This window comes from Lepidochelys kempii, chromosome 9 (genome assembly GCF_965140285.1).
Source record: "Lepidochelys kempii isolate rLepKem1 chromosome 9, rLepKem1.hap1, whole genome shotgun sequence".
NCBI classification, from domain to species: Eukaryota; Metazoa; Chordata; order Testudines; family Cheloniidae; genus Lepidochelys; species Lepidochelys kempii.
Genome location: NC_136388.1, coordinates 61,844,796 through 61,857,769, shown reverse-complemented (window position 1 = coordinate 61,857,769; position 12,974 = coordinate 61,844,796). Strand labels below are relative to the sequence as shown.

At 47.9% G+C, this 12,974-nt stretch overlaps 1 long non-coding RNA gene across 4 annotated transcripts in view; it reads left to right on the top strand.

Annotated features, from left to right (window-relative positions):
- The first annotated feature begins 369 nt into the window (after window positions 1-369).
- LOC140917566 (uncharacterized) overlaps window positions 370-12,974 on the top strand; it is a 35,183-nt gene continuing 22,578 nt past the window's right edge. For all 4 annotated transcript variants that reach the window (XR_012160901.2, XR_012160899.2, XR_012160898.2 and 1 more), the window contains exons 1-2: window positions 370-1,052; window positions 1,395-1,470. This is a non-coding gene — a long non-coding RNA (uncharacterized LOC140917566). The remainder of the gene's footprint in view (window positions 1,053-1,394; window positions 1,471-12,974) is intronic.

Below are 12,974 nucleotides of genomic sequence, written 5' to 3'. Positions count from 1 at the left end.
AAGACAAGAAGCAATGGACTTAAATTGCAGCAAGGAATTTAGGTTGGACATTAGGAAAATCTTCCTAATTGTCAGGGTGGTTAAGCACTAGAATAAATGTGGAATCTCCGTCACTGGAGATTTTTAATAGCAGGTTAGACAAACACCTGTCAGGGATGGTCTAGATCAGGGGTCAGCAACCTATGGAACCCGTGCCAAAGACGGCCCACGGCCCGGCCCGCTCTTCTCTGCCCCCCGTCCACCGCTCTCTCCTTACAGAGCAGACAAGCTTTCCCCTCCCCCCGCCTCTTCCCCCAGCGTGCTGGGTTCCTGCCCCTCCTTCTCTCCCTCCCTGCAGCCAATCAGCTGACAGCCCTTGCTAGAGAGCAGGAGAGGGAAAAGCGGAGCCGCAGTGCACTCTCTACTCCGGGGACCTTGGGGAAGGGGGTGGAATCAGGGCATATCCCCTCCAGCCCCCTGCCATGAGCCGCTCAGGGCAGGGGGCTGGGACCACCCCCACGACCCCAGCCCACATCCCCAGCCCTCTGCCCTGACTCCTGCACTCCCCATACCTCCCAGCCCTCTGCCCTGACCCCTGCATCCCCCCAACACCCCAGCCCTCTGCCCTGACCCCTCCTCACAAACACCCAGTTGTCTGCCCTCACCCCTGCACCCCCCCACACCCCAGCCCCATGCCCCGACCCCTGCACCCCCCCACAACCCCAGCCCTGACTCTGGCACCCCCCACACATACCCAGCCCTCCACATCCCATGCCCTGACTCTTGCAGCCCCCACATCCCCACCCCCACCCTGAGCACCAAACAGGAGCTCCTGCACACACACCCCCACATTCCCACCTGCACCCCTCGCACCAAATGGGAGCTGCCCAGGTAAACACTCCACACACAAACCTCCTGCCCCAACCCTGAGCCCCCTCCCTCATTCTAGCTCCTGGCCAGACCCTGCACCCCAACCCCCAGCCTGCTCCTTCACCCCCAGCCCTGTTCTTAGCACACTCCCATCCTCATCTCAGTGCAGAGAGAGGAAAAGAATGGCTAGAACCAGGGAGAAGGTAGGTACCCACTCTATGTGGACAGACCTAAAAAACATTAAAATGTATTATTGGCACACAAAACCTTAAATTAAAGTGAATATATGAAGACTCGGCACACCACTTCGAAAAGGTTGCCGACCCCTGGTCTAGATAATACTTAGTCCTGCTAGGAGTGCAGGGGACTGGATTAGATGACCTCTCAAGGTCCCTTCCAGTCCTACGGTTCTATGTCATTGCTGATGGCCAGGCTGGGAAACTGCCCAAGAGACTGAATCTATAAACATTTGTTAAGCTAATATTTGATCTAAATTAATTTTGTTCATTAAAAAGTTACTCTAAATGATTTCCTGCTGTTCACAGAGCTTCCGCAGTGAATTATTTCAAGAGGTGCGCTGAATTGGAGCCTGGGAGCACATGGCAAAGGACAATTATGACAGTAAGTTATGGGGTTGCTTTTTGCTTTGCACGAGAAAGATACACGTAGGGCTCTAGTGCTATCCTCACCCAAGCATCTCTGTTCCGTTTTCTTGTGTGGACTGATCTTATCAGTAAACTCAACACCACAACTGGTCAAAAACCTCAGGGACTCTCAAAGTGCATGCAATGCACTCATTGTGTCCACCAACTCATGGCCAGACCTTGGGATGCACTTAACCCACTTGTGCAATTCCCCAAGCAGCTGATTAAATTGCTACAAGACATTTACATTTTGTCCATTTCCAGTAGCTCTGTGTCATTGTGTAGGCAGGCATAATGGAAGGATCCAGTAATGCCTTTCCCCCTGCAGGACAATGCACATCTCTCTAGCAGACAGATTTTGAGAGTTGATAAGATAAGCTTTCCCAGAATGAGGAGTTGGATTACATTTGGCTCCATGTGTTTTACCCAATCCAGGAATTTGTTCCCCCTACCAGCTCCCTGAACTAGTCTTGAATAATTTTTTGATCGGTTGGTTTTAACAAAAATTTTAGATGGGACCAAGGACACAAGTTCCATTAACTGCCCCGCTTTGGGTCACCCATGGTCACAAATTACCCTTTAAATGTTTCCCACACACACACCCTCCCATCCTGGAAAAATGAGGGTTAATTAATCTTCTTTCCTGCACCTTCTAAGCTTTGCCCTGGGTCTGCAGTCCAAGACATGAGAGCACCCAAGTTGCATGTCTTGACAAGATGTATGGACCGTTGGCACAGTTTGACCTTTTGGCTGCCTTCTGTGGGTGTTAATAAAGAACTCCTATTTTAGTCTTCACAGAGCGTGGGTATTCACAGACTTCAAGGATAATCACGTGTAATTATAGAGAGGGTGTTCACAGCAGGACAGAAAGATAAGCCCAGGCTGCTGGTGCTATCTTCCTCCAAACACCTCTGTTCTCTAACTCATGGATCATATTGACATTACATTGTCCCATACAAACAACTCACTGAAATTCACATGTGAGCTGGAGGGGCCAGAGCCCTTTATGCCCTGTGATAAGGGTGCCCAGAACAGACGCAGGATCAGGAGCTACCCATGCAGAAGGCTACTCCAAGAGTAAAGCACTGGTACCAGCCATATTTTAAATTCACACATCTCACAAATGGCTGGTGCCAAGCACCTCAAACTTTGCAAAATGAATGAATGAAAGAGAACAAATCTCCTCTGATAGGAGACAGTGCATGAAGAATTTCATGGAGCAAAGACCTTTTATTGTGGAACTAAGTAGGTGGCTCAAAAATCAGCTGGAAAGATTTTCAGCCTTAACTGTGGCATCAGTACCACAGATTCTCATCTGTGATCAGCCTTGTAGTCCTGGCTTTATTCTTGGAGAACATAGGTTAATCAGGGCCATTTCTACTGTGGCCTCCCATCCAAGGACTATAAGCTACTGCAGGTCAGCCATAGACAAACTGATGGAGCACCCCCTTAACTACAATATTGAGCTGATGTAAACTGGAGTAGCTTCAATGGCGCTCTAAGGACCTTATTTTTCAGTGATGTATGTAACTAGACCACTCTGTCTTTTAGTTATCAGAAGTATCCTAGGCATTCAGGGTTCTCAGAGACTGGAGTACCACAAGGCATGCTGCAATTTGGCTTTTACAGTTATAACTAATGCCCTGCCAAGTTCATGGTTAAAGCCTACGTCCTGGCAAAGGCAAATACCCTGAAGGAATCGAGTAGAACTTTCTTCTTAGCTAGACGAGTAACTTGGGAGCATCTCCAGTGAAGTCAATGGAGTTACAACAGTGTAAAGCAGAGGAGAACCAGGGTCATTAGGCCGGAATCTGTGTTACTTTGCACCTCGTTGAGTCATTTATGCCAGTCCAAAATGAATGCAAAGTAGGTGTGAAACATCGCCAAATCAGACTAGTGATAGCGTACACTCACTTTACACCAATGTAAGTGATGACATGCAGCACAAGGCAACAGGCAGTCTGGCCCATGCCTCTGATCCTGATCCTTGCCCTGAGGGAGCTTACACTGGCAGCATTCCTAACAAGTGACTTTAAGCCACTTTCTAATTGACAAATCTAACCAGCTAGTCTACCTTCACCCCAAAGTGATCCAACCTCATCTCACATTCTCATGCCAGACCCCTATAACTGCCCCCCAAATGACTCAACTCTATCCCAGATGCCAAAGCCACCTGCAGTTCTCCCAAGAAAGTGCCCTGAGCTGAGGTCACCTCCTGGATCCGGATCCTGCTTACGATCACAAGCTTGCCAAGCCACAAAACTACCCACTTCCACTAAAGCATTAAGTAGTGTCACAGCCACATGTCACGCACTGTTTGTTCTCTCCTCCTCCCCCAAGGGAGAGATGTACATGCAATGGAGTGTTTTCTTCTGTTGCTATTTGGGACAGAAGGGACTCACTACAGGCGCCGCCTCGTGGCCGGGCGTGGCGTAGCAGCTCTTCCCTCATCTAGCCCCCACTGCTGACAGCTGCTCTGACTCGTTATGGTGGTCTCTCTTCTCATGATTCAGCCCTCTGGCCAGGTCACTTTAAAGTCTCTCCCCTTCAGGGGTATCAATGTCCCCTGTGACACTAGTCATCAGTCTGAGCTCTTCTGCAGGGCCCCTCTTCTGTCCCACTCCTCCGTCAGACCAGGGGCTCCAGGCTTTAAACCAAACTCAAAAGCAAACCACAAACCACAACAAAAGCAACTTATGCCCCTCCCTCAGGGGCTCCTCCCCAGCTCTCTGTGCTTCTGCAGAATGCTGCCTTTTAGGGGTTACTTCCCTGGAGTCTTGCTCTGCTCCAGTCCACCGTTAAGGCCATCTGTCTCTGGGGTGGCTTCTCTCAGGCCCACGCCAGGAGTCTGCTTCACCCCGCCACTGTCCTCTTCCATCAGGGCCCATCCCAGGGTGTAAACTCCCTCCTGAAGCCTCTCTTCACTGGAACATCTCCATGGGTTTCTTCCCCAGTCCTGCCCTTCTGTCAGGGCTCACCACTGGAGCATGTGACACCTGGGTGGCATCTCTGTATCTCTCCAGGTTCCCTTCCCTGCTAGTTACAGAGAGACTGGAGGCTTCTGCCATCTCACCCTGCACCCCTTTCTACTCTGAGCTTCCTCTTGTTATAGAAACTGTTAGGGGGCTTATTCCTTCACCCACTTACTTCCCTGGTCCTTCTCGCATGAACAGAGAGCAACAATACCCGAAGTCCAAAGGTGCAAACAATTCGATGTTTATTGGGGTGAACTTCCAGCAAGCATGATTCTAGTTTCCTTCCTTAGTGTCCCCCTTCCCAGGTCTGACACTACAGAGCCTTACACCTGTGTCCCTGTTCCCATTCCTGCCCTTAGCCAAACATGATTCCAATTTCCCCACCCCCATTCCCTGTTCCCATTTCCCCCTTTAGCAAAACATGAGTCTAATTTCCCTACCCCCATTCCCTGTTCCTATTCCCCCCACACACACACACCCACTTCCTGATTGACTCCAGATTATATAGTAAAACTTGAGTTCTGCTTAGCCATACCTTAACCAATCGTTTTCCTGAAATTTAACTAACCAATCCTAACATATTGTAACATGATTATGTAACCAATTATATCCCACCACCTTAATTAGTTTACACCCAGCAAAATTAATTATACAGCAGACTGGAACAATCACAGAACCAGTCGGAGATTATACAGATAAACAATGGCAAAGTGGGAACTATAATGACAAAACAATACAGAAGTGAGGATTTCACATCCCAGCTATTGATAAGTGAGTTCTTGCCAGACAGGATGCTATCAAACTAAGTTTCCTTTTACATCTTCTAGGCACTTACCTTTCTCTGGAGGTGATAGGCATTATCAGGACAGGATTGTATTCCTAACAGCCCAATAGCACCTTATTTCAATGTGACTAGTTTGGAATGTGAGGATGTGACCATTCGCTTCCCAGCTTATGGCTGCCTCTGCTGCCTTGCCAAAGATCTTAGCCTAAGAACAGGGCCTCAGACTGTCGCAGTAAGAGAAGGACCTTACACTGGCAGACAGTGATTTTGATTCTTTCTTTTATACCTCTAATTAGCCAAGTGATAAGAATACACCTATATTCTTAGCGTATAGGCCTTTACCGACAGGCCTGAATATCTATATCCTAACAGAAACCAGCCAGCTGCTTCCCCAGCTGGGCTTCATCTTTAATGAGGCCTGGCTCACCCTCCAGATGCAGCCAGGTAGCATAACTGGCTTCTCTAGCTCCTGTTGACCCTTTTAGTGCCAGTATGAGGTACACACCCCATCTTCACACTACGTATTTATATTAGAGAAGGCCAGTCAGAGCCAAGCACCTTGCATTTGGAGCGGAAGGTTTTGAACTCTGTGATGGCCTTTAGTTCCTGGGGCAGTTCATTCCACAGCCTAGGGCCAGCCCCTGAGAAAGCTCTGTCTCTCACACAGATGAGCTTTACACTTACTGTAGAGAGCTCCAAGGTGCCAGAGGAGCTAAATTTTCACCCATGCTCTTCATCTCAGAGCTTTACAGGGTCTTTGAGATATCCTGGGCCCATGTCACAAAGCCCTTTGAAGATGGTGTGTGACAGGGCAGTGTTCTACACCCCCATCTCTTCCACCCACACAGATGACTCTGAGGCCTTGTTTGTGAACACCCCATGTAGGTTATTTAGTGTTTAATCCCTTCATCAGCACATATCAATGTCTCCATACCTTTACACTGTATCTCAGCTTTCTAACACCTTCCCCAAACGAGGGGGGAGGTAAGGTGTCTCTCTGCAGAGGACCCCTTTGTCAGGCCCTCCTAGCCTTCTGTCTCCCTGTTTCTCTCCTTCTCTTCCCTGCTCAGCACTCCTTCTGTACAGCTTCTTTGATAATGAACTAATTGGCTCATTGATTCACTAGCCCACTAATCAAATACATCTCTGTCCTTCTCCAGGAAAACCTAAATAGTATTAATAGTGACCAGAGTGCTGGCTAACATGGTAGCTCTCTCCCTGTCGCATGAGGACTGAGACCTAGAACTAAGGGAAACCTTCCAACAAATAATAGAGAGCCCTTTCAAAGCTGGTGTGCTCTGAACTGCACTTCATCTGGGGTGGGTTCACTGGGACACAGAACTGTTCTCTGCTACTAGCCTCTAGCTGTTTGGTTTTTTCCAGGGAGATGAATTTGGGGTGTCTCCTCCGTTGGCTTGATCATTCCCTGAGCTGGAAAAGTCAAAGGCTACTTGCTGCCCTCTACAAGGATTGACAGTATTTGTATTTTGTCAGTGTGACTAGAGGCCTTTGGGCTCAGGGATGATTTGATCAAATATGGTTTTGGTATGCAGGACTTCAACTCACCCTGTTCCCTTGCCCCTGTGTCCCTCCCCTCCTAGGACTGGTTCCCTGAAGAGGTGGATCTCATATCATGCTTTCCAGCTGAACTAGTCCATCTGGTACAGTGCTAGACTCAGTTGCAATGTCAACAGGCCCATTTTAAGATCTCATTGCTGTCGCCGGCACAGAGTGCTGAGGCAAGCAACAGCAGGGTTCGTTGCCCGGTATGCGTCGCCCAATAATCACAACGGGGTGGAGAAGTGGAAAAGTTTATTTGAAGCGTCAAGTGGTACAGGGAGACATTAATCTCAAATCCTGCACACAGAGTAGGAAGTTACACAGACTTTTATACATTTTTTTTAGCATATTTATTTAATAGCAAGCTGCCCTAAGTATCCATATAGCCAGCCAATCCGGTATACCAGCTAGTGCCCTTTTTCTTTGTACCATCTGTTAAACTATATATGGAGTTGTTTTGTTCAGCATTGTTTTGCCATATCTGCCCTGTCTGGCCTTGTTCAGTTTCAGACAGTCTGCGCTTGCAACATATTGTTGCAAAATGCTCAGCATGACTGCTGCGAGTGCCTCCAGGCAGGGGGGCCAAGGTCACTTGGGCCTAGTGCAAGGGGGCTTCATCGACCCTCATGGTCTTCCATCCCCTCGAGTTACCTAGTGGCCATGCCCAGTGCCCCCAACAACTCCCTTCTCTGAGAACACTCAACAGTGTTAGCTCTGAGTTTTTTCACTTGGGCTACTTATTTTTTTATAATAGGACTTTGCATAAGCACTTTGTGATAGTCCTGAAGAGAATGACTTATTAACTTTTGCAAAAGGGTCTTGACACATGATACTGCACAGCTTAATACCATTAATACAAGCGATACAGGAAAGAGATGTTTCAATAACAGGCTAAATAAACCACCAAGCCAAGACGACAAACCCCAGCCTGAAAACAAGATTTGCAACCAATCGCTCTCGGGGGCAGTATAGGCAACCTGTGCTCCAGCTCGGGCATGGGCCTTAGCCTGTACCACCTTGTCATAGATTTTATAACTGCTATTATTTATATATACACAACATAGGGGCCCGACGAGGGCACAAACCCCTCCTTGGGATGCCAAGAGATAGTCCTAAGCCAGCCTGTTTTGGAGGGAAAATATCCTGAGCTGCTGTACCTTTTTATTTAATGTTTTTACTGCTGACCTTAAATTTCTAATTGAGTCCTTTAACTTTAAGCCAACTTTTTAAAGTACCATTTGCAGCCTTACAGTATAGCGGCCTATGCATGCCATGGCTGGTCCTGTAAACAGTGGCGCTATTCCCAGTATAGAACACCCTACAAGCTTTTCGGTTGTGAAGGGATTTTTTATATTGCCCTTCAGTGCTGCAGTTAATCGCCGCAGAGTCTCTTCTTATGACTCAACAGAGGTATCTTGGGCATTTCTAATTTTTTTTTTGGGCAGTGTGGTATTTACTGACAGATGAGGAACTCCATGAGCTATATAACAGCTACCTGTCCAGTTGGCTGGCAGCACCTTGTAAGCCTTTCGGCCACATACGAAATAGTGACCCTGTAGGGCCCAGTAAGGACTGTTTCTTAAGGGGATTCCTGGGATATTTAAGGCTGCTTTTCCAAACAGTTTATATGCCCCTAAGCGGGCTTTTTATTCTTAGATTGGGTACAAGTGGGGGTGTTTCTAGTTGTGCCGTTTACATTACACTTGCCATAGGGACCACTGCAAACCCACCATTGGCCTGCTACATTGGAGATATTAACTGAACGGCAAGTTATATTTCCAAACCCTTCTTTTGTCGTACAATTATTCGTAAGAGTTTTCCCAAAAGGGGAGGAACCATTACACCCACACTGCTGACCTCCCCTCTTGGTCTTTGTCCAATACCCATCAGCCCACTGTGTAATAACACAGGAGCTCTTTCCCACAGGACGCCCATAGTGATCAGATTGGTTTCGGGTGAAACAAAATACTCCCTCAGTGAGTACTGCAATTGAATACTCCTGGTAGGTGGCTTGCTGTAAAGAGGTCTTGTTCCAGAACGGTGAGTTCGTTTTTTCCTGCTTTTTAGTGGCGGCTAATTCTGCTAGGTTTAAAGGCAGCATGTCAAGGGGCATTCCCGTTTTGGGGGTGTCAAGGTTCCTCCCCCACTCTGAACTCTAGGGTACAGATGTGGGGACCTGCATGAAAAACCTCCTAAGCTTATCTTTACCAGCTTAGGTCAAAACTTCCCCAAGGTACAAAATATTCCACCCGTTGTCCTTGGACTGGCCGCTACCACCACCAAACTAATACTGGTTACTGGGGAAGAGCTGTTTGGACGCGTCCTTCCCCCCAAAATACTTCCCAAAACCTTGCACCCCACTTCCTGGACAAGGTTTGGTAAAAAGCCTCACCAATTTGCCTAGGTGACTACAGACCCAGACCCTTGGATCTTAAGAACAATGAACAATCCTCCCAACACTTGCACCCCCCCTTTTCCTGGGAAATGTTGGATAAAAAGCCTCACCAATTTGCACAGGTGACCACAGACCCAAACCCTTGGATCTGAGAACAATGAAAAAGCATTCAGTTTTTTTACAAGAAGACTTTTAATAAAAAATAGAAGTAAATAGAAATAAAGAAATCCCCCCTGTAAAATCAGGATGGTAGATATCTTACAGGGTAATTAGATTCAAAAACATAGAGAACCCCTCTAGGCAAAACCTTAAGTTACAAAAAAGATACACAGACAGAAATAGTTATTCTATTCAGCACAATTCTTTTCTCAGCCATTTAAAGAAATCATAATCTAACACATACCTAGCTAGATTACTTACTAAAAGTTCTAAAAAGAAAAGGAGGACTTGTGGCACCTTAGAGACTAACCAATTTATTAGAGCATAAGCTTTCGTGAGCTACAGCTCACTTCCTCAGATGCATATCGTGGAAACTGCAGCAGGCTTTATATATACACAGAGAATATGAAACAATACCTATTCCCACCCCACTGTCCTGCTGGTAATAGCTTATCTAAAGTGATTTCCAGCACAAATCCAGGTTTTCTCACCCTCCACCCCCCCACACAAATTCACTCTCCTGCTGGTGATAGCCCATCCAAAGTGACAACTCTTTACACAATGTGCATGACAATCAAGCTGGGCTATTTCCTGCATAAATCCAGGTTCTCACATCCCCCCACCCCCATACACACAGAAACTCACTCTCCTGCTGGTAATAGCTCATCCAAACTGACCACTCTTCAAGTTAAAATCCAAGTTAAACCAGAACATCTGGGGGGGGGGGGGTAGGAAAAAACAAGAGGAAACAGGCTACCTTGCATAATGACTTAGCCACTCCAAGTCTCTATTTAAGCCTAAATTAATAGTATCCAATTTGCAAATGAATTCCAATTCAGCAGTTTCTCGCTGGAGTCTGGATTTGAAGTTTTTTTGTTTTAAGATAGCGACCTTCATGTCTGTGATCGCGTGACCAGAGAGATTGAAGTGTTCTCCGACTGGTTTATGAATGTTACAATTCTTGACATCTGATTTGTGTCCATTTATTCTTTTACGTAGAGACTGTCCAGTTTGACCAATGTACATGGCAGAGGGGCATTGCTGGCACATGATGGCATATATCACATTGGTGGATGTGCAGGTGAACGAGCCTCTGATAGTGTGGCTGATGTTATTAGGCCCTGTGATGGTGCATATAGACAGACACACAGACCCTTTGTTTCTCTCCCTCCTCCCAGCTTTTGAAAGTATCTTGTCTCCTCATTGGTCATTTTGGTCAGGTGCCAGCGAGGTTACCTTTAGCTTCTTAACCCTTTACAGGTGAGAGGAGCTTTCCCCTGGCCAGGAGGGATTTCAAAGGGGTTTACCCTTCCCTTTATATTTATGACAGGGGGACAGTGGAGTTGGAGCACATACCCAGCAATCAGTCTGGTTTGTAAGTAGCAACATGGTGCGCAAGTAAAACAAAGGAGTTATGCTCCCGATATGCACAGTTTGGAAATACCAATACAGAAAATAACAATATTACCCAATTAATTATTACCAGAGTTTTTTAGCCCAGGGTCTCCAGTACCTGGGTGGGCCCATTTTGGCATTAAGGTGCTCGCTATTTGTGTCTTTTAAACAGTAGCTTTAGCCCGAGATCGTCACTAGATGAGGAGTCAGCAGGTTGGACGGTCCACTGTTCTGCTGACGGGGGGGCGGGTACTGCCTTCAGACTACAGTGATGGATCCAGTTTTTGTGTCCCTCGACCTTTGCCGCCTTATGGAAGATCAGCAGGACGGTATAGGGTCCTTTTTCTTTTCCTGGAGAGGCTCGTCTTTCCAGGTACGAACAAGCACGGAGTCGCTGGGCTGTAAGGAGTGGACGGGAGAGTCCAAGGGGAGAGGCTGGGAATCCTTAGTATACCTGTGAAGAGACAAGAGAACAGCAGACAGGGAACACATATACTGAGACAAAAAAACATTACCCAACTCCCATTCCCCTGACAGAACCGGGGTGCCATTCATAGGCCATGCCCTTTCAAACAAAATTTCAAAGGGACTAAGCCCGAATTTACCCTTCGGGAGAGCGCGGACACGGAGCGGGGCAAAGCACGAGGGGCAAAGCATCAGGCCACCGCAAGGAGGCCTCTTGGCACACTTTTGAGAGATGTCGTTGAAAGGTCTGATTGGTACGCTCCACTACCCCACTGGCTTGCAGTCTCCAGGGCGTATGGAGTTTCCAGGGGATCTGTAAGGCATTTGAGATGCTTTGGATGATTTTTGACGTGAAGTGTGTCCCACTGTCAGATTCCATTCACTGGAGGAGTTCAAAGCGAGGAGTGATCTCCTTAACAAACTTGAGGGCCACTGTTCTGGCAGTGCAATTACGGCATGGGAAGACTTCTGGCCATCCGCTGAACCGATCCACTAAGACAAGGAGATATTTGAACCCTTGGGTTCGGGGGAACTCATTAAAATCTATTTGCCACACCCGTTCGGGGCCCACAGTGGGTTCTAGGGCAGCTGGTGGCACAGGATGTCCCGATCGGGGGTTATTCTTTTGGCAGACTAAGCAGTCCACTTGTACCTGGGCAGCCAGGGGTCGGAGTCCGGATGTGATAAAGTATTTTCCCATTAGTTGGATAAGTGCTTCCCTGCCAGCACGAGTGGTTTGGTGCAGTTTCTGCAATACTGGCCGGATCACGCCCTTTGGTAGGAGGACCTTCCCTTCCGGGGAATGGAGCCATCCCTCCTTTTCCCAGAAACCGAGTTTGTCGGTTAGCTGTCTTTTCTCCCCAGAGTACTGAGGGGTTGGAAGCTCCCCTACTGATGGGATAAGGGCATGCATATGGGCGTTCTCAGTGTGAGGGGATGGCAGGGTGGCAGCATGCTTAGCCTCTCTATCTGCCCGGGCATTACCTCTGGCCACATCTTGATTTTCTCTTTGATGGGCTTTACAGTGTACCACCACCACTTTCGAGGGGAGTTGTATAGCTTCTAGGAGCCGGAGGATTTGGTGCCCGTACTTGACTGGGGAGCCTGGGGCTGTCAGCATTCCCCTTTGCTTCCATAGGCCAGCGTGACCATGTAGCACACCAAAAGCATACTTTGAATCGGTAAAAATGTTGACCCGCTTTCCTTTTGACAGTTCGAGTGCACGGGTCAGGGCTACTAGTTCGGCCAGCTGGGCAGAGGTCCCTGCGGGCAAACCTTCGGCTTCCACAGTGTCATGAAGGGGCACAAAAGCATAACCTGCCCTCCTTTGCCCATCTATTACAGTACTGCTACCATCAGTGTACCACTCATAATCTGCGTTTGGGAGGGGTACATCCTTTAAATCCGGACGGCTGGAGTATTGGGCATCTATGATATCTAAACAGTCGTGTTCCTGTTCCTCTGTTTCTGGCAAGAGGGTTAAGGGAGGGGCAAGGCTGACTTCAGGGTTCTCTAACAGCTTAGCCTGATACCGTGCAATCCAAGCCTGGGTGAGCCAGAGCCCACCCTTTGTGTCTAGCAGGGCTCGGACCATATGGGGAGTATAGATTTGCATAACCCCTTCCAATGTTAGCTTCTCGGCTTCCTCAAGCACTAGGGCAGTAGCTGCGACTGCCCGTAAACATGCCGGCCAACCCTTTGCAACCTGATCCAGTTGCTTAGAAGAATAAGCCACAGGGCGTTTCCAG